At 34.1% G+C, this 22,678-nt stretch overlaps 1 protein-coding gene across 3 annotated transcripts in view; it reads left to right on the plus strand.

The window, feature by feature from the left end:
- The window catches only part of LOC129755641 (5-hydroxytryptamine receptor-like), a 443,410-nt gene that overhangs the window by 100,617 nt on the left and 320,115 nt on the right, over positions 1–22,678 (plus strand). Inside the window, exon 2 of one of the 3 annotated variants that reach the window (XM_055752243.1) lies at positions 6,215–6,253. The exons of the other annotated variants lie outside the window; for them this stretch is intronic. The gene's annotated coding sequence lies outside the window, so the exon portion shown is untranslated. The remainder of the gene's footprint in view (positions 1–6,214; positions 6,254–22,678) is intronic. 3 annotated transcript variants of the gene reach the window in all.

Genomic DNA, 22,678 nt, shown 5'->3' on the forward strand with positions numbered 1-22,678 from the left:
GTTTTATATGTTTTATTAGAAATGTTAAAAAACAACTAAATTAATGCAAAAAAAAAAAAATAGTTTCTTTCAAAACTTGATAATAGAATTCGTTTATTGAAGCACATTGTTGTGTTGAACTTGTATTAAAGAAATACTATCATAGTGTTGAAGTGAACGCCTTGAACGTTTTCGAAAAAAAGTTAATAAATTTTCGTGACGTTACAACGCATTCTTTACCCGTGTGCAACTCACAACCTGCTAAACCGATTTTAAATCTAAAAATTGCATTAAATTCCACTCAAAAAGTTTAAAGAGACCTCCAATTTTCGACAATATGTGAAATTTCAGTATTTCATAAATTTTAAAACAGTAGAATTTTCGTGACGTCACAATGCTTAAAAATAGATACCTTTATTTACGATTCTAGAGCGTAAACCTGCAGTGATTGAAAAAGATGGCTTTTTTACCATCATTTTGCAATAATTTTTTTTGACATAGCTAGATTTTTGACAAAGTTATGTTATAAATAAAGAATATTTGCAAAAATCAATTTTATTTCATACTAAAATTTTTAAATTTCAACGTTAACATACTCAATTCTATAAAAAGGTAGCTGAAAATCTTTTGATGGAAAATGACATTCAAGAAATAACCTTTCTAGCGCCATGTTATTTATTTTTGAATAATGAAAAATAAAAATCGGTTCTCCAGTTGAGGGGTGCTTGGAATGGGTCATTTATATTCAGGTTCACAATAGAGTTAAAAAAAATTTAATAGTAAATTTAGATTAAACCTGAACTACAGAATTTTAATACCTAAAATATTCATGAATGAGGGATCTAAAACGTATCTCATAAAATTCTTAACTGAAATTAATATTCCGAAATAATATTTTTTGTACATTTCAGAAATCGTATAGAAAGTCGGATACATATTCAAAGCTCAATATTTGAATTCAGATTCAGAATTCAGATTCAGAATGCAGATTCAAAATTCAGTAAAAAATTTACCTTGTCAGCATAAATTGTTGAAGAATTCAAGAGATCATGAGCATAAGATTGCTTGTTCATTGAATTTCCAAGTATGGAATTTTCAATCCAAAATAAGTTTTTACACGCAGTTTAGCTGAATATCAAAAATAAAAAATAGAATATAAGTTGATTTTCTAAGTTTTATAAAATGCGAAAACCCAAATTTTAATATAAAAAACCATCCAGAAGATTAATATTATGGAATTGATTATTTTTGGAAAATATTTGTTGTTGATGAAACATTTACCTGATTTTCACCTAAAAAAGCTATACAAAATTCTATATTTTCTCGGTATATTGTTCAACAGTATAAACACATAAAAGACCACGAGAAAATATTAAACGTCAGGCACAATAATTCGACATTTTATATTTCAGAAACCAATAGACAAAATTCTGCTTACTGCTATATGAGTAACGGGAAGAGTTGTGTTCAATTTGGTAGAGTGAGGTTTCATACTTAGATGCAAAACATTTGAATTATGTTTTTGAATGAAGCATGATATATATGTCATAATTTTGGCTTTAAGAAAAACCATATTAAAAATAAATCAATCCCATACATATTTTTATTCAAAAACTCAATCACTCTGAAAAAATGTTCTTCAAATTTTACTGAGGTAACAGCATTGTTGTTTTGCTTCATTTAACACATTCCTTTACAGTTTGAAATTTTATTATAGATTCCAGTTACGAGATATATCTTAGGGATCAAGTCATCCCAAAGATTAAGTATCCTAATTCTCCGCAACCTTTTAACTTTCCATATAAGTTGAAATAATTAGTCAATTGTGGAACAAGTCAGTCTTTAATACGGGTTAAATTGCCGAAAAAAAAGATGAATTGTGTAAAATCTTCAACCAAAAAAAGTACTGAAAATTAAATGCCCCTGTAGTTATTCAATTTAGGTTAAACATTTTTATAAAAATTCCTCAATGTTTAATTTTTTTGGTTAGTAATCATTAAACGAAACTTCTGTGAAATTATCAGAGAAACAAAACTTGAGCTTTGAGGGTTCAAAATTGAAGTTATGTTTTAATTAGGTTTAAATAACAAACGAGAACTTTGTGCAACAAGAGACGACAGCAATGCTTTTAAGTGTTATACATCGTACATGTTATACACCGCATTTTTACGTAAAATTACTCAATCACCCCTATAACTCGTGAAATTATGCAATATTGGTGCCGACCGTAGCCTAGAGAATAGTGATCAAGTCTTCAAAGCCATAGGCCATAAGATCGAATCTCGATCACGGCAGACATAGTAATATTTCTGTGGTCTGGTGGTTTGAACATTTGTGGGATATCAGCAATCATATCCTTAAAAGATGTACCTACGCCTTTGATTAACACATAAAATAATGCAAAAGAATTGGTTACAATTTATAGAATAAGGTGTTAGATGAGAAAAGCTTTAATTGCCCAATTTTTTTCTAAATCGCTAACAAGTGCTAACAACATCATAACAAAACATTTATTTTAAAATGTAGTTTTCATGATTTTAAAGATCAAATAATTTGTCAGTCTATTTTTAAATAAGAGCTTATTATTCATTTTAAAAAAGGTTCTCAAAAAGAAAACCAATGAATTTCCAGCGTTTCTTATATGTCCATTCATGCCATATGATTCCGGACAAATAGTTTTTTCACGTTAAATAAATATTTAAATAATCTAAAATTTGGTAGATATAGTAAAATTTCATTCTTTCTACCGGTTTGGTCACATTCCTTGTTGAAATACTTTTTTGGACGACTCATAAAATCTTGGATATTACCATTCTCAAAGCATCGTACCAGCATTTCATTATGATTGACTCATTTTATTAGACAAATTACGTCTATTTCTGGGAGAGTAGATCAAAAATAAACTTTCAGACACAAGATTTTTTTTTATATTCACCAATCAATTCAACAAACGTTTTATATTTGATTTCGATTGTAATGACAGGTCTTTTTCGTTTTAAGCAACACGCTCGAAAATTTTGTGTAACCAAAATTGAACAATTTTTTTCATAATTTTTTTTCTTACCAATTGATTAAAATAAATCATTCTTAGTTTTATTTACTTAATTTTTCATCATTTTTTGATAACGTTTAGTCATTTTTGTTGTTTTTTATCATGTTTAAGACACATTTAGAACTGTTTTCAGTTATCTTTAGATTTTTTGTATTTTTATCATATAAGTTATTTTTGTCATTTTGCATCTTTTTTAAGATATTTTTTGTCATTTCTATTCTTTTGTTTGTATTTGTTTTTGAGTTTTTTTGAAAATATTTATGTCTTTTAAAATTTTTTGTTATTGTTTTTTGTTGTCTCGATTATAGTTGTTTTTACATTTTTATGTCATTCGTGTTTTATATCAGAGATGAAGTTGGTGGACAGTCATTGAAAAACTTATCCAGTGTTCGAAGTTTACTCTTGGGTTCGAACTCACGGACATCCGCTCAGCAAGCAACTGACTTGCCAACTGTGCTATATCACTAGCCCCTTTTGTTATTGTTGTTTTACTTTATCAATATTCAAGAACGTAAAAACGTTTTGATGGTATTTGTTTTAATTATATTGGTCCTTTTATAGCGAAAATTATATGGTAATGTCGTTCGAAAAACCCGTTCTGATGTTTCCAACATCGAATGTTGCCAAAAAAAATTGCCAAAATCGTTTTTTAAGTAAAAAATTTCAAAAATCGTATTATTTCTTCAGATTTGGAAATTCATACAAATATTTTGGTCTGGATCAATCACAAACATCATTTTGTAACTAATGAACAATAATTGGAGGAAATTTGAAAAATCGACCATAACTTTTACAAGCCTTAAATGACGGCTTCAAATCTATTCAGTTGTGTTATTCGAGTTGAAATATTATTACTCCAGCAATTATTGAGCTATTCTGTTTTAGAAAAAAGACCTGCATTAAAGGGTTAAGTGAAATGTTCGGGATTTGAGATAAACAAACTCGAAATGTGTTTTTAATGCAACAAAATTTTTCATGATAGTCAATTCATCCATGAATGTTGTTCTGTGCGATTTCGCCTAGATCTCGATGATGGCATGTTTTGCCCTTCTTCATTCATCGAACAAACAAAGTAATTTGTTTTGATGGTGTTTCTTATTTTGAGAACGGATTGAGCTTCAAAACAAGCAATACATTATCCGGAAGATCGGGGTTCATGTAAACAAGAAGGTACTTCCATTACATACATATATTCCGGCTTCTATTCCTCCCACACTCACTCAGTACAAAAACTGCAAACGGCAGCTACATTTTTAGCCAAGTTTTGATCACCAATAAACTTTATAACTCAATACGCGAAAAGTTTAGCGCGGTTCAACAAAATGCGACCACTTTGGGTTGTTGTTGTTTTGAATGTGTACATATTGACAACGATCACAAAAATACAAGCAAGAAAGAAACTTGAGGGTGAACAAATAGTCATTATCAACTTAAATTGGTCCCGGATATAAAGGGATTAGTGGCTGCGCGAGCTAAGTGAAGCGCAAATAAAATTATGGGCACATTAAAACTTTCCTTAATTGGGTTCCGTTGGCCTCCTTCATTGGTCCTGGCCTGGTCCAAGAAGGTTCTCTAAGAGCTGGTCAACGACGATAACGAACGGTTACGATTATTTTCAGGTTTTTTTTTTTTTCGGTTGCTTCCTTCCTGTCTCCGTTTTTTTTTGGCGTTCTTCTCTCGGGTTAACCACGATCCGGATTTGCGGTCGAGATGGTCCCGGCTGTTGTTGGTTGAAGGACCTAAATTATGAACCCGAAAAGCATCGCCCAACGAGATTGCCAAATTATTTCTCTCCTTCCCTCCACCTCGTTCGACTGCCTTCAACTTCAAATGAAGGTTTACGTTTTGTTTGCCAAATTTGTGGACTCTTTCTGGGTTCAACTAAATATCAGGAGAAAAAAAAAACCCCTAAACAAACAGAGATTCATCACACATATTCTCCGGTAGAAATATGCCACGGTTGGAAAATTCATACTTGCGTACAGAAAACGACCCCGAAAAAACCTTCGTTCAACAGACGATTTTTTGTTGACCCCAACCAAGAGAAAAAAAAATTCGTTCAGCGAAAATTGAAAACAGCAATAAAATTTAATCATATGTCATACACGGATGGATTTGATTTCTCGGTTTTGCCGTTCTGTGAGCCGGTTCGTGATTAATCGGTGCTCTTTAATTATGGAAGAGTGTTTACATTGGCAAGAAGATGTTTAGGATGAGATTCCGCTAGGATTACATTGACATCTCTTGGCAGCCAACAGAGATTAATCGGATGGATTTTGGACAGACGGATCTGTAATGAGAGTAAACTTTGCAACATTCTACCACATTGTATTACACGTAGATGGAAGCAGAAAAATTATTGTTTATTTTGAATTCTGTCCACGAACTTAAGTGTATCAGACTGAACTAAATGAAATTTTTTTTTTCTTTATTTTAAGAAACTTTCAGCCTTTTGCTGGTTCGTTTCTTCTAATTGCATGATATAATTTTTAAATGTTGGTCATCGTATTAGTTGATGATGAAGAAACCACCTATAAAGTCAAAACAGGGTTCAACAAAAAAAAATTGTAATGTTCGGTGCAAGTCAGATAAAATATCGTGAAGCAGAAAAATAAATGGGAAAATATGTGTATCATTAGACTGAGTCGATTAAGAGTCATTTTTGAATTTCTCAAACCCTGGGGTCTAAAAAGCTTCGTTTTGGAACAAAACTCATCCATGATTTTTTTGCAGAATTTTAAAGTTACGTTTACATGAGTAAATTTGAACTTTTAGTTTTGTATAGGAAAATTGAATATTTTGTACTGAAAAATCAACATCATTTTTGTTTCGTCTGTGAAACCGAGCCCGCTGATGATTTTTGTGCCATTCTAGTGTATCATTGAAAAATCGACAAATAAGAGTTAAAACACCACAACCCTTTTTAAAAGACAAAAAAATTATCCAAATATATCACTGTTAACGTGCACGTGTGTTCAAAAATTGAACAAATTTCAAAAACATACTAAAGGAATGCTCTCTGCGTAAAACTTTTGTGAAGTTCAACTGTAAAAATCTTTCATCGTATTCTGCTTAATGAAAATATTTAAAATTAAACATCTATGACAATCCATTTTTATCTACTTACCTGAAATTATTCTGTAGAAATAAATTTTAATACTTTTTTTTTATTTCTCTTTACAGGTAAAATCAGAAATATACCAATCAGCAGGTTATCAGCAGGTATTATAAAATGACATCTTTGATTTCTTAATATAAAACCGGGTATGATTTCGAGTTTCACATTCTGTGATCGAAGCTTTGTCTGTCAGTCTTGAATACTTAAGAGATACTAATTTTGAAATCGTCGATGATTTAATACACAGAAACATCTTACTGGTTCTTGTGTCAAAAAAAAAAATATTTCTAAGGAAATTTGCATCAAAAATATTTATCCATCCATTTATCCAAATTGTTTTTTTTTTTTGTTTTCTCTATACGAAAATATCATTCAAATATCGTTTATTCAAATCTAAAAAAAATAGATTTCTATCTGTTTGTTTGTCTATCTGTCCCCTATAGACTCGGAAACTACTTAACCGATTTGATTGAAACTTGACAGGTGGTGCTTTGAGGCCGGGAAAGGTTCCTATTCAAGTTTGAGAACCCTCTCTCTTATCGGAAGAGGGACGGGTCCCCCAAGCAAAAGAGAAATATTTGCTTATTTGAGAACCATCCAGGCAAATGGTACCAAATTTGGTATCGGAAGGTATTCGGCTCCCAGAAATATGTTAATGAATATTTGGTACCTCTACCATTTTCCACAGGGGAGATAAATATTCAGGAGAGAGGGGGGCTCTCTTGAAATTCTTTACATAACTGAAGAATTAGTCGAGCAAATGTATCCAGATTTTACATGCGAGGGTTTATGTATATGAAAAATATTTCAATGGTTATTTGAGATCCCACTCTAATTTTAAGTAGGGAGAAAAAAAATTTAAAGGGGGCTTTCATACATTGTTTTTAATCGATAGCTATAAGAACAAATTTAACCAAATTGATATGGAAATTTATTAGAATGTGGGAAAACTTACTATGATTATTTGAGACTTTTCCCGACTTGCATTGGAAGCATACTTAGGAAGAGCATGGAGAAAAAAGACGACTGTTGTTCTAATTATTTCAGCTGGTTCTATCAATCATGAAAGCGTAGTTGGTTTTTTGGCATCCAACTATAAATATAATAAACTTTTTTACAAACTGATGATTCACCTTACGCCATCAACTATGAATATAATAGATTCAACAATAATGATATAATTGATTCAGTTGTAAATTTGATACATTGAACTACAATTGTTTGATTGATTTTATAAATTCAACTATAAATATAGTAGTTTCTACTAAATATTGCTGTTTAACTTCTCACATTCAATTTTAAAAGTGATAGATTCAATTGAAATGGTACAATTGAGTTATCTGTAAATATTGTAAATTCTGTAAATATAGTAAAGTACTATGAATATAAATAAACTATAAATATAGTAAATTAAACTATATTTTATAACTGATTGTGAAATACTTGAATAATTACTAGACATCCAAACACTAACACAGTCAAAGAATTTTATTGATTCAATCGTACTTTTAAATAAATCAACCATAGCTGTAATGTTGAATCTACAATATATTTAGTTGAAAGCCCAACATCAATCAGTATATTTTGTTAATTAATCATATTTATGGTTGAATCAATCATACAATTGTAGTGGAAGCTATCATATTTACAGTTGAAATCATTAAACCGATCATACAAATAAAGTTAAAGATAAAATAAATCTAGTTGGTCTAGAATCAATCATCAATATGATTGAATATAGGCAGAATACGGTTGATAAAACTATACTTTTTTCCGTGAGGGGATGGAGCCCATACAATTTTTGCAATATTATGAATTATGTTTCTATAATTGTTTGGGATCATTCCTTTCATTAGTTTTTAATGGGATAGAAAGAGAAGACGAGAGTCCCATACATTTTTGTTGCATAGAATGAGTCATACGAAAGAAACCACCTTTGTATGTGGTAATGAGGGTAATTGGGATGGAGAAAGGTTTGTATGGCTATTCGGGAAACGTTCAGTGGGGTGAAGAATGATTCGATAAAATTTTAAGCAAATGGGCCAAATTTGACATAGGAATGTATCTATATGGAAATAAAAACTTTCCGTTTCTCCTTTCTTTTCAGTGGGCAGTTAGAAAAGGAAAAGTTAACCCACACTTTTGTTTAATAACTCGATGATATGATTGAAATGATTGAAAAAATTTTGCACAGAAGGGATTTATTTAAGAGAAATGTTGTCTCGATTTTTAATCAGGGGAACCGTCGGAATTTATGTTTAATGACTTGGAAACTTATCAAGCAAATGGAACCAAATTTGGCATGGGAGAGGGTTTTTTTACAAGTAAAACATTTATTTTGGAAGAATTAAGGAACTTATGAATAAACTAAATCAGAGTCATAATTTAAGGTATCTACTAAAAAAATGAGCGGAAAATAACTTTTCTGTTAGGTTTTGAGGCCAGAAAAGAATATTTAATAAAATTAGAACTAATGTCTTTTGTATTGCAATTCTAAACTCAAGTTGCAACTTCCATGTCAAAGGGTTTATTTATCATGATGTTGAGATTTAAATATAAAATAATGGACAAACAAATTTAAATTTTCATTAATATTTCCATCAATTTTACAAAGTGTAGCAAAGAACACCGAGTCAGCTGGTATAATTATAAACACTTCCTTCAATTATATTGACTCTTGAATCTAATATTTCGAATCTTAAATCTTGAATCAAATTTTCCGACTCACGACTAGACTCAATGCTCTCGACTCTCGATTCTCGTCTCCCATTTTTTAACTTCTGACTCTCATTACTCGACATTTGACTCTTACTCAATATCTGACTCTCATTTCCAAAACCATAAAACTCAACCCTTGATTGAAGGTTCTTACCTCTATACCAAATCTCGAGAATCGAATCTTGTTTCTAAAATCTTGACTTTTATTTTTTTTACTCTTGACTTTCATCACTCTTCTCTTAATTCTCGAAACCACTTCAAGACACTTGACTCTCGACTATAAGCTCTTGATATTCGACTCTCGTTTGTCGATTCTCTACTTGTTTCTTCCGACTTTCGACTCTAGACTCATGGCTCTCAACGGACTGTCGATTCTCATTTCATTTCTCTACTCTCGACTCTTGGTTGTTATCGGTCGAGTTTCATTCCTTGATTCTTGAATCCTGACTTGCAACTTTTAACTCTCGGATTTCAATTTTAATCTCTTAACTCTCGACTATCAAATGTTGACTCTCCTTTCGCGATTCTCTTATTCCTTTTCGACTCTTTCTTGATTGATTATCACATTCGCTCGACTCCAACGATTTTCATTTTCCGAATCTTCAATCTCATTTCTCGACTCTGAATTCATGAATCATGAATCAGGAATCTCAACTCTCTTTTCTCAATAATCGTCCATCAATTTACAATTCTCAATCCTTAGCACTCATTTTTCGATCATCTAATTTTGATTTTCGAATCTTAACTTTTGAATCTCGATTCGATCTCTTCAGCTTCGTCAACTTTATCCCGACTCTCGACTATCGACACTCTATTCTAAACTTTCCACTGTAGTTTTTAGAGTTCCGACTTTCAACACTTAACTTTTGACAAAAAACAGCTATCTTGCGATTTCTGAATCTCATTTCCTGCCTCTCAATTTTTTGTGGAAAATTTTTACCTCTAGGCTGAATCGCGACTATCGCACCTCTTATCTGGGAATTTATTTTTCGGATCTCAATTCTCCAGACTCACCAATCTGGTTTGCCATCTCAATACACTCGTGACTATCAAAAAACGTTTCTCGACTTTAAACTCTCGACTTACAACTCTCATTCTCATATCTGGACACTAGTGTTTAAAATATCGGCTCTCGACTTAAAGCTCCTGAGATTTGACACTCAATTCTCCATTCTTGACTTGCTGCTCTCATCTCCTATCTCTAATTCTCTAATTTAAAATCCGCCGAAAATCGTCGATAAAATGAAATTACATTACAGCGCGGCTACAAACGAAATTCCAATTTTCAAATCTTAACTGTTTTCTCTCATTTTTTGATTCTCAATTTGCAACACTCGACTCTTGAAAGCCAACTCTTTTTCATTGATTTGTACTCCCATGAATAGACTCTAGACCCCCGATTGTCAACCTTCACGCATAGGCTTTTGGATCTCAGCTCTCGAATTTTGATTCTCGTATTTCGATTCTGAGATGTCATTTTTCGGATCTTGACTCTTCGATCCCAATAATACGATTCTTGACAAGCGATTCTCGATTCTTGACGATTTTTTCGACTGTCGACTTTTGATTCAAGAAGTTTTCACTTTCTAGCCTTGACACTTGATATTTTATATTGAAGAAAACTATGAAATTTCTAATAAATTCACAAATATACTTAAAAATATTTATAAATCTTCGAGAGAAGGAGATATGGACTTTTCTTCTTCTTATTTCGAAGTTGGGTTTATTTTTTGTTTTGAATAAGTCATAATCTCTAAATTATCTTGACTTTGATTAAAACTTTTTTTTAAATAATTCAATGAATCCTCATTATTTATGTCATTTAAAGTTTCAACATGGTTTTGTCCTAAATTTTTAACATCACATTTATTCACTACAAAATAGGAATGCTAAGGTAATTTTTATAAATTCTGCTGTTTTTCTCCTTTTTTGTATTGGATAGAAATTTCAACTTTGTTTCAACTATATAAGATACTTTATTCCGGATCGTGTTGCTAGAAAAAAATTAAATCAACAACAAAGAAAGAGAGTCAATTTTATTGTTACATTTTAAATTCACAGCATTATCCCCAAAAGCGCCCCAATTTTTTTTTTTAAATAAAAATTCAACTTTTTTATTGGTTTCCTCAAGCATTTTACACTGAAGAGGGTAATTGAGTTTTTGAAACACAATTTTCCGAGTCGCAGTTTCAACCTCTCGGAATGCCCTTTTGGGGAAACCCATTTCAATGTAATTGCGACCGTTAGTTAATGAAAGTTTTTCAAACGCCAACACATTACTTGCTGTTTGGGATTCGGAAGTGCCTGTCAAACATGGTTTCAAACACTTTTGACACTTCAATTTGCAAATTTTTAATTTTTCTGTAAGCTGAAATGAATTTCCGCCAATGTCTTTTTCCGCGGGGAAATAAGTAAAAATTCAAAGAGAGTTGAATTTGTTTTTTTTTGTTATTCCGTGCGACCAAAGTGCAAAACAACATCCGTGAGTTTGGTGGCGAGTTTTGGTTGTCTGCAACATCATTTCCTGTTTGGTTTCGAAAAAGTTAATCCGGAACGTTTGAATTTTCGATCAAAGGTGGTGAGGGAGGAGTAAAACTGGATTTTGTGGGATGTATCAAATCCAATTTATTTATAGAATAAACATTCAAAATAGTATTGAATAATTGACTCGGTCTCGAATATTGATCAAAACATCTACTGAAAGTGGTGTGGAGTGAATATCCTTTTGAATGTCTCTCAGAGGATCATTCCAAACCGATTCAAATTTCCGGAACCCCTGGAGGTAAATTATCAAACCATATAGGAAACCATTTTGCTGTCTCGCCCAAATTGCAAAATCGATTCCCAAAGTCGAACCGAGAATTGACTTAAAGCCCGTCTTTCATCTGTGGCATTAAGCTTCCATCTTTCTGGGCAGCAAGAAGTTATAGCAGGTGTCGTCGTAAAATCTCAATCCTCCGACGAAAATGTGTAAATTATCAACAGAACCCCGACGGCACTTACGAACAAACGGTGTCCCGAAATCAGACAACAAATGGACCCTCGAGAAGAAGGACCGGGAGGACAATATTCTTGTCACGACCATTAAGGAAGAGAGAGCTTTCGAGAGAATTGAACCCACTTGGCCCCGAAAGAAGACCCTTCCAATAAATAATTTGCCCCGAAGCCGGAATTCAGGCAAATGATCGCCCTTTTCATTTGTCTTTCGCTGTTTCGTTTTGTTGTGTTCTACGGGATCCCTATCGTTTGGAGATTTTTTCTAACTTCGGTATAATATTTCAGAAAAGAGTTCCTTAAGGATAAATTACTATTGGTTGAAAATGATTGTTGATGTTTTTTTTATTCCTTCCCCATTTGTTTGATTTATAGAAGTTAATTTAAGGACAGCTTGAGGTGCTACAAGATAACATTTAAAAATGGAATGAAAAACTACAGAAATGGCAAGACATGACAAGACATGACAAGACATGACAAGACATGACAAGACATGACAAGACATGACAAGACATGACAAGACATGACAAGACATGACAAGACATGACAAGACATGACAAGACATGACAAGACATGACAAGACATGACAAGACATGACAAGACATGACAAGACATGACGAGACATGACAAGACATGACAAGACATGACAAGACATGACAAGACATGACAAGACATGACAAGACATGACAAGACATGACAAGACATGACAAGACATGACAAGACATGACAAGACATGACAAGACATGACAAGACATGACAAGACATGACAAGACATGACAAGACATGACAAGACATGACAAGACATGACAAGACATGACAAGACATGACAAGACATGACAAGACATGACAAGACATGACAAGACATGACAAGACATGACAAGACATGACATGACTCTTGACTCTTGACTCTTGACTCTTGACTCTTGACTCTTGACTCTTGACTCTTGACTCTTGACTCTTGACTCTTGACTCTTGACTCTTGACTCTTGACTCTTGACTCTTGACTCTTGACTCTTGACTCTTGACTTTAGACTTTTGACCCTTGTCTTTTGGCTCTCGACCTCTGATTTTCGATGTTTTTCCTGCGATTTTTTACTATTGACTCTTTACCGTCGACATTGTCATCGACTCTTGAGTATCAACTCTTGACTGTCAACTCTTCTCTATCGAATGTCGGCTCGGCATTCTCGATTATTGGCACTCGATTTTTGAAATTTTTCCTTCAAATTTGAACTGTCGACTCTGAATTCTTATCGCTCATCACTCCTCTTCTCTCAATTTTCAAATCAATTGACTTTCGATTTGCATCTCTTGAACATGGACTCTGAACTATCGACTTCGACTTTTGAATATAGAAGTGTTTAAATATTTCGAATGAGCATATTAAAGTTCACTACGCTCTCTCATTGCTGAAAAACACTTTGCTATTTCGCAACTCAGCGATTAAGCTCTCAGCTATCATTTTTTTACAAACCTGTGAATATTTTTAACAGCAATTTAAACACTTCATTCCGGGGCAGACAGAATCGATCCATCAGAGGCCGCTGAATGCTTCCAATTTAAAACACACATTTGAAATTTTCATTTCCGCTACGCGCTAGAGCAGGTTAGCAAACACAAGTGCTATTTGCTTTAATCGTAGTTCATTTTTCATGGCTGTTTCCAATTTTCACACTCAACGTCACATTTTTTGGCCAGGATATCTTGCTCTCAGCCACCGTAAGATGACAAGCAAGGGGGAAACATACGGACGTGCCCGGGCCAGTTTTCCGGGATATTTCTACAGCGTTAGGCAGAGTTTTTTTTGCTTATCTCTGTCTACGTTTAAAGGAAAATCGCTTCAAGCCATTCGAGGAACGATGAGTTCAACACGGTTATAAATAAAAGCCAACCTCATTCTGGGGCACAGCAAAGACAAGCAAAGCAGGAGGAAAAAATGTGTTCCTTCAGACAACGAAATCGTCCCTTTGGAACTGTTTTCTTGAAGTTTTGGCACTTGAGCTGAGAAAAATTGTGCCATTTTCATCGAGTCTCAAGTTTCACATCAAAAAGGACAAACTGGGGCGTCCAAATTGGCTAAGCTCGACGATCCTGCTGCTGTTGCTGTGTCTAATGTCCTGTGATTGTAGGGCTGGCGGTCTTGTTGTTGTCGATGTTGTTTTAGGTAAAATTTTCACAGATGACACGACCAGGTCATCTTTTCCCGCCGGTTGTTAGGACAAACTTTGTCCGGGGCCCGCTACAAGAAACTTTGAGTAACGAGCGGACGTGATTGTGCGGGAATTGTACGAGAATTTGCTAACAAACAAAAACCTGAAATGATAAAGTGAGTGAAGGGCAAGTTTTGGTGGCCTCGACTTAACTAACTTCTAGAACCGGAAATTGAGGACATTCCCGAAAACGCGCTGGAGAAAAGTTGCTCAACGGCTTTCCCGATCGCTTTATGATTGCGACTGTCAAGATTGAGGTGTAGATGTCTAACTTTGCCGCTTCGGTTCAGATTTCATCAATTCGGGCGGAAATGTTTCCTAGAGAGAAGAAAATGGAATGAGTTTCTGGGAAAAACAAATTTCCCACTTCTGTGGAACTGTGGCAATGCAGTTGTTCGAGAATTCATGAATAAATTGGGAACAAGCTTGCTTCTATGCGTCGGAAACATTTTTCATAAAAGAAAAATCCGCCTTGTTGGTTAATTTTTAAGATAAAATTCTTTCATACATTAAAAAAAATACAATAAAAAGGAGAGGCATAGAAAATATATTTATTTTTGGAGTACCTGCAGATTTTTGAAACATGAAAAAACAGCAAGAAGTTGAGAAAGGAGAGCCTGAAGTCAATCGTCTAGCAAGAGTCAAGAGTCAAGATTCAAAAGTCAAGAGTCAAGAGTCAAGAGTCAAGAGTCAAGAGTCAAGAGTCAGGAGTCAAGAGTCAAGAGTCAAGAGTCAATAGTCAAGAGTCAAGAGTCAAGAGTCAAGAGCCAAGAGTCAAGAGTCAAGAGTCAAGAGTCAAGAGTCAAGAGTCAAGAGTCAAGAGTCAAGAGTCAAGAGTCAAGAGTCAAGAGTCAAGAGTCAAGAGTCAAAAGTCAAGAGTCAAGAGTCAAGAGTCAAGAGTCAAGAGTCAAGAGTCAAGAGTCAAGAGTCAAGAGTCAAGAGTCAAGAGTCAAGAGTCAAAGTCAAGAGTCAAGAGTCAAGAGTCAAGAGTCAAGAGTCAAGAGTCAAGAGTCAAGAGTCAAGAGTCAAGAGTCAAAAGTCAAAAGTCAAGAGTCAAGAGTCAAGAGTCAAGAGTCAAGAGTCAAGAGTCAAGAGTCAAGAGTCAAGAGTCAAGAGTCAAGAGTCAAGAGTCAAGAGTCAAGAGTCAAGAGTCAAGAGTCAAGAGTCAAGAGTCAAGAGTCAAGAGTCAAGAGTCAAGAGTCAAGAGTCATGAGTCAAGAGTCAAGAGTCAAGAGTCAAGAGTCAAGAGTCAAGAGTCAAGAGTCAAGAGTCAAGAGTCAAGAGTCAAGAGTCAAGAGTCAAGAGTCAAGAGTCAAGAGTCAAGAGTCAAGAGTCAAAAGTCAAGAGTCAAGAGTCAAGAGTCAAGAGTCAAGAGTCAAGAGTCAAGAGTCAAGAGTCAAGAGTCAAGAGTCAAGACTCAAGAGTCAAGATTCAAAAGTCGATTTTCAAAATAAGAATTCAAAAATGAAGATTTGCGAGCCGAATATCGACAGTTGAGAGTATATTCTTTTTAACATCTTCATTTCAAATGTTTTACAAAATTTTTTGTGTGTCAATAATTTCTTGATGTGCCTTTTTTCTAACCATCTTCAATTGTTTTTCATTTAAACACACGCATAAGTTCTTCTTAATGTGAATAACATGCAGAGATAAAGTTGTCCATTTATGCAAAACCGAGCATCCGATTCCGATCGACATAATGGATAAATTTGAATAAAATATGTTGTATCAATTTGAGAAATGACATTTACCTTTTCCATATCTCCATAATGGGAAATGATATTCCATAAACGAGCCTCCAGAAATTAAAGGACCAGTCCATAAAGCGACCAGCTCCCGGGATCATAAATGTGAAATGTGCGTGGCGTGGAAGCACCTGACTTGCTCGGGAAACCAGGAAAAAAAATGGCCACAACTCACATGTCACCCTCGATTGCAAAGTCAAGAGGTCGTAAAGCTAAAAAGTGCCACACCGGAACGTGTATTGCTTGCTTTTCGAATAAATCAAATTTTTTCTGGTTATTATTTTTTGCCACTTATTCGCCCTGAAGGCGTCCAGAGTCGGTCGAAAGTGCCACTGCTGCTGGCTGAGTGTCCGTCCATCGTTGGTGGAAATTTTTATTTCGGGTTTTTTCCAAGGGCCAACCAAGTTTTAACCGAGGCAAGGATACGGTTCCGTGACTTTTGTTTACCCGATGCGTGAAGTTGGACACGCTTGACGGAGGTGGGTTTGCCAGGGTTTCAATATCGGAACCATTTTCGTTCGAGAACAGTCCGAGGAGCTATTGGTGTCGGGAAATGGAAACGGGACTTGACCTTGCCGTTCGGTCCTTTCCGGCTGAGGTGATTCCGGTGAATGGGGTTTCTGTAGGTAGCAAAAGGTGCTGATTTCTTTTTTTGACATCAAAGGTGTAAGAATGGTACTGAAGCATTACAGTTAGTATGAGTTTCCAAGTAAACAAAGTCCAATTTAATAATTCAGAATGAGAAGCATTCTAAATCTTTCAAAGATTCAAATTATTTGGTTTATGAAATTTTTTTAAGATCTAGCATAGAATTAATCACTCATGATAAGTTTTCTCACATAGATAATTACTTTTTTAACAAGTTTAAGGTTAGGAATTTTCAAAAGAAATACCTGGTGCTAAACGAATCTGTTAACTGATTTGAACTCGTGATTATATGTTCAGCATAATAATTTCTGAGAAAGTTGAACGTTTCAAATCTAAGCATTCTAAAAACTCGAATTCATTCGACTATTCGATTACCAGAATATTTTGACAACAATAAATAGTAACATTCACAGTTTGTTTTATGATCAGTAACTTTATTTATTTTACTTCTTCAACCGAGAGTGTGGACATTTTATCCCAGCTATTTTCAAGACAACTTATTTAAGGAACGATAGTTTTTTGCATATTATAGACTGTTCCAGAAGTTATAAGCACACTTTCAAAAAAAAATGTTTTATTAAATTTTATTCATTTAATTTGACTAACTGTATCTTTATTTGTGTTCTACAAAACACTGTGATGAAAATCTTGAACCATAATCCAGACTTCGGACTTTTCCTCGAACATGACTCATAAGCTTCTGCACAGTTGCATTACCCACCATTTTCACCACTTTTTGCCAATCCTTTTTAAATTTTCCAATATTATCAGCTGGTTTCATGTATTTTCGTAGCTTTTTTTTGGTCAAAGCCCCAAAATTCTCGATAACCCGTGCATCGGGGCAATTTGGCGGATTCATGTTTTTTGGCACAAAAACAGACATTTTAGCTTTTGTTTCATCCTAGTGTGTCTTTGGCGTAATGACATGATGTCAAATTGGGCCAAAATATAATGCTTTTGTAGGCATTTCTTGACATAGTTCTGGGTGTTCATTGTTTTCGATGTGACTTACGGGCTAGATATGTAGCTGCACTCGCAAATTGCCTGCCACACCATCCTTGTCCTTGCGTACAGTGAAGTATTATGGCCCAGAAAGGGTTTTATTGTCTAATTTCTCATACGTTTCATCGTCCATGATAATGTACCCAGAGCTTTTGCAAAACATTGAATCATACAGTTTCCTAGCTCTTGGTTTGACAGAAGCGGCTTGATTTGTGTTCCTTTTAGGTTTTTTTTCTGTTTCTGATACGTCTTGATCCCAAGTCGTTCTATAGCACGCATCATGTGAGACGTCCAGGACCCAACTTTTCTCGCCACATCCCGAACGGAAGCCGATGGTTTCTGTTTGTAGGCATCCCTGACCTTTTTGACGATAGCAAGACTTACAGGATCAGATTTTCGACCACTCCTCGGTGTCGAATCCGCCGTTAAATCCTTTTTCTAAGCAGCTCACAACATTTTTAATCTAGCACATCTGTATTCACCAATAGTCGAAGAACAACTGACTCTCCTGTTCGCACGCTCGTTTTTAAGCTTTTTTTTTCCTCAGATTTAAGCTTTCTTTGCCTTGAGAGCATAGGAGATGAAAGCTCAAATCTGAAGAAAAAAGCTTAATTCTGTCAAAAAGGGAGAAATCTGAGGGGAAATCTGAGAGATGTGCCCCACACGGTTTGTATAACATTGCAGGGATGTGGTTACTCACCATTCTAAGTTGATTATGATATTTGTGATTTTATATAAGTATGTTTTATAAACTAACTTCATCAACTCTCTACACTCTGTTCATCTTCAAATGTACAATGTTCAACATATTTTTAAATAGCTGTCCGTACCGCTCAGACGCTCACATAATCTTCTTTGACCAATTTTCTCAATGAGATTCCACTCGAATTAGACCACTTGTGCACGATACTTTTTCTCTTCTCCGAAGTAAGATCACGCATTTTGAAATGTTATCACAAACTAAATGTGTATTTGATGATATTGGCGATGGGCGCGCTCGCAATCCCGGTATACTATTTCTAATGTGTTAAACAGAGAAAGGAAAAGTCTTCACTCCAATTTCACTCCGATAAGCTGTCATTATTATGGAAATCTGTGTAAAGCCTAGTCCACACTAGGAAACGGTTCATCTCTAGACGGTCTCAGCGCCTCTCATTTTTTTTCGGGAGACACTGAGACCGTCTCAGGTTTCCAACAACAACAACACCAAAGTTCGTCTCATAACACAGTTCATGTTGCCTAGTGTGGACTAGGCTTAAGAGTAAAGAGCCAGATTTATTCTTATCAGCAGGTCCAAGCCCAATTACGTTTAGAAATATGTAAACAAAAGGACGCAGCCAGTGGAATTCGAAAAAATCTATTCGATTCAAAATGGACGTTAACAATAGGTGTGTTGGAACAGTCTATGATATGTGCATGTTTTCATGATTTTTCATACATGCTTCAATTCTTTAGTCTGTTGAGGAAGATGTTCCTCGTAGTTGAGAGCTTTTTACGAACTTTTACAAGTTCTGCATTCGATGGAACCACAAGTTTGCTAAGGAACGACAAGTTTACCATTGACAGCCATAAGAAAAAAAACTAACGGGATTTGACCTTACGACAATTCGAACTAAAAAGTGCTATAATTTTGAAGAACTCGAAGATCAATTACAAAATATTTCGTATTTTTCCGCCATAGTTTGTTAAAAAAAATGTGTGAAACTGCATCTTGATATAAAAACAAATTTGAAGAGCAGTCGATCTATATGCATAAAAGTTGACATGAATATTTTTCAGATGTCCTCCCACTATTCTCCATTTTTGTGGTTCTTCCAACAGATATCTGCGACTTGTCTATTTGTTTATTTTAATTTATTTATTTTATTAATTTATAATGCGGCCCTTCCAACACACCAATGAGTGTATTCGAAAAAAAAAACGCAACAATTTGTTTTGTGAATAACCATTGAATGCATAAATTGAAATTGACAACATTTTAATGTAATACTTAGGTATACAAGTTTACAATTTGATGAAAATCTGTCAAGTGAATTTTGAGATATCGTTCAATACAAAAACCTTTCAACCAAATTTATTTTGTAGGATCGTGAAAAATTCAACAAAATCCCAGTGGGAGACCCAAAACAGCTGGAAATCAACTATCCGACCAGATTTCATATGATGAATTGTTCCAAAAATCCTAGAGGATTTAACATTCATTCTTATTTCACTATTCATGAAGTAAAGATGACTGATTCCTTGAGGGTAAGGAATGGTAGAGTTTTTATCAAGCGAAATACGAGAATTTTGATTGGAGAAGTGAAAAAAAAATGTTTGTCTTTTTGTCAAGCTGATAGATAAACACGAACACAAACACATACAGGATCACAATGAAACATGAGGTTTCCTTGAAGAGATTCTTTTTTTTTTTTTAACTATAAGCGTACATCTTTCGAGGATATGATAGCTAGAATCTTCCAAATGTTAAAACCACCAACCCACAGAATGTGTACTATGTATGCCGTGACCGGGATTTGATCTCATACCCTCTGGCTTAGAATACTTGAAGGCTATCCTCTACGCCACGGGCGGCGGCTTAATCATATGATAAACAGGTCTGAATTCGCTTCTAAAGGGTGAAAAGCTGTTCACCGAAAAATAAAACAAAATACGGAGGTCAAAAAGTTCGCAACATATTTGAACCGCTAAGGGGAGAGATTTTGAAAAAATATAACCCTAAAGCAAACATATTATAATCAACATTGGTAACTCTCAGCATGCTTCATATACTTCAGCAAGAACATGCATATCAGCACCACCTCCTGGACAAAGTTCTTACTAGAAGGAAATTTCAAGCATTGAGGTACTGAGGAAACTCTGAGCATTCTACCGTGGGTTCGCGTCTTAACTACAAAAGTTCGTGTTTGAACTTACATTTCTATGACCACTCAGAAAATTTTGTTTATGTTTTATTTTCAACATAAGAATTTCAGCCTACTCCAACTTTTCTTCGTGTAGCTAAGTATGTTGCTATGGTTCTCAATTTGTGTTGTTTTCTGCCGAATGGAAAAAAGGTCTCGACTGACGGAGTTTGCTAATAAATCTACAACGGACCCGAATGCAAAAAAAGGTCCTAAATAAATATAAACAAAAAAAAAATAAATCTACAATTTGAGATTCTAATGTCATTTGAATTGGAATAATCATTGATGGAAATTTCACTTTTGGACAATACTGAATACATATTTCATAAAAGAAATCATAAGAAGTAGAGATGTACCGAATAGTGGTATTCGGCGAACGGCCGAATACCGAATATTGACCTTTTTAACTATTCGGCCATACGAATATTCGGCCTTTTTTTAAGTAGAGGTCTCTTTGATTTTCAAAATGTCACCATTAGCTGAAAGGACATCAGATGACTTATTGCTTCTAGGACGTTAATCACAAAAGAGATTGGGTTCCGCTGTGAAATCTGGGACAAAACAAAAAAAAAAGTGCCAAACTATTTGAAATTGCTTTTTTAAACCAAGTCAGATGAATGTCTAATTTTGTAGTAATCAAAATAGATGCCAAAAAGAACAAACCTTAAGCATACAATACTTTCCACGTATCCACACAGCCGGGTCTGAACGATTTTGTGAAGGAAATAAATTATTGAAATTTTATGTTTTCATCGAATTACAACAGGAGAATTCAAATCGTATCTTACGAATTAATTTTACTTTAAAAAATCATTTTGAAACACAAAATTTAAAAAATTTCAAAGAGACATTTGATATTTAAAATATGATTTATAAAATAATTTTAATAAACCCGGGTAAAATCTGAAAAGTTTAAAAAATATGAGGCCATCCTGGTAAGTCTTACCGTTTTTCGAATTCTTTATTTGGTTTATGAGCAGGCCAGGATATATCAATAAAATTGGGAATAAACGATAATCAAAGCATAAAGCTATCTACAGTGAAAATTACACGGAAACATCCAAAATGTTTTACTGATACCAAAAGTTTTTGATGATTTTGAAGCTTTTTCAACATTACTTTTGGATATTTTATAATTTTTCCAACATCAGTTGAAAAATTTAACAAGTCTGTTCTTGTATAAATTCAATCAAACAAATATTCGGCCTATTCGGCCAAATACTTAGCTCAACTATTCGGTGAGCCGAATATTCGGCTTAACGGTTTTTTGGCGGTATTTGGCGCCGAATATTCGACCAACCGAATATTCGGTACATCTCTAATAAGAAGGCAACAATTTACTAAGTAAATTGATCTTAAAATCTGCTCTACAATATGATTTTAAATTTATTGTTGATTATCTGGAGCACGTTTGGTAAATGGAAATCAGCATTACACTTAAAATGAATAAATTGGTAATGGAAAAAATTCTTCGTGTAGAATTAGCTCTTTTTAATACTTTTCATTTAGGCACATCTGATTTTTTTAAAACTCCAAAACTTGTTGAACCGATAAATCAAAATCATATTTTGAGTATAAAATTTATTAACGAAGTCAACTTACTTATCATGAAAGATATTATGAAAAAATATTAGATATACTTGTGTTGTATTAAATATAATTATCAGATCGGGACACAAAGTTTTGGTGATGAGCTTAACAGTTTTCACCAGAAGCTTTCGAAATTTAGTCTAAGGCAACTTAGGTCTTCTCGATAGCATTTATTCATGTTCGAAAGAACTTTCCTCACATGGAGGCGCGTTTCATGTGTCCTTCAAGTTTCTGGGGAGTGAGGAATATTCCTACTATTATTATATTTGGTCAGATCGAAGGTGACAAAAAATTTATAATTAGAACAAAATTTAAAAAATCTGTGAATTCTGTTTAAATTTTAAAAAAATATGCGTTTAAAAGCCTATTAATTGAGTATCAAATAGGTAAAAATTGGTTTGAATTTGAAATTTTCTTCTGTTAGTAAAAATCAAATTTCAAAATCTTAAAATATCTGTTTTTCCAAAGGCTCGCAAACAAACAGCTCTCCTGGTGATAGCAAATAGCATTTAGAAGCAAACGGGTTGTTTAATGTGAAAGAACAACTTTTTTTCTTTGTATATGAACAGTTATACTGCTATTTTTTTTTACAGTTATTCAATGGTAAATTTAACACGATATTTAACACGTTCGTCGCCACGGCACCCATATTTGGGTGACGGGTGTATTTCCTGGGGGGCCCCGTCACATCAAAAAGCGCTCTCTCACTTGAGTTT

Source organism: Uranotaenia lowii, chromosome 3, assembly GCF_029784155.1.
Source record: "Uranotaenia lowii strain MFRU-FL chromosome 3, ASM2978415v1, whole genome shotgun sequence".
Lineage (NCBI taxonomy): Eukaryota > Metazoa > Arthropoda > Insecta > Diptera > Culicidae > Uranotaenia > Uranotaenia lowii.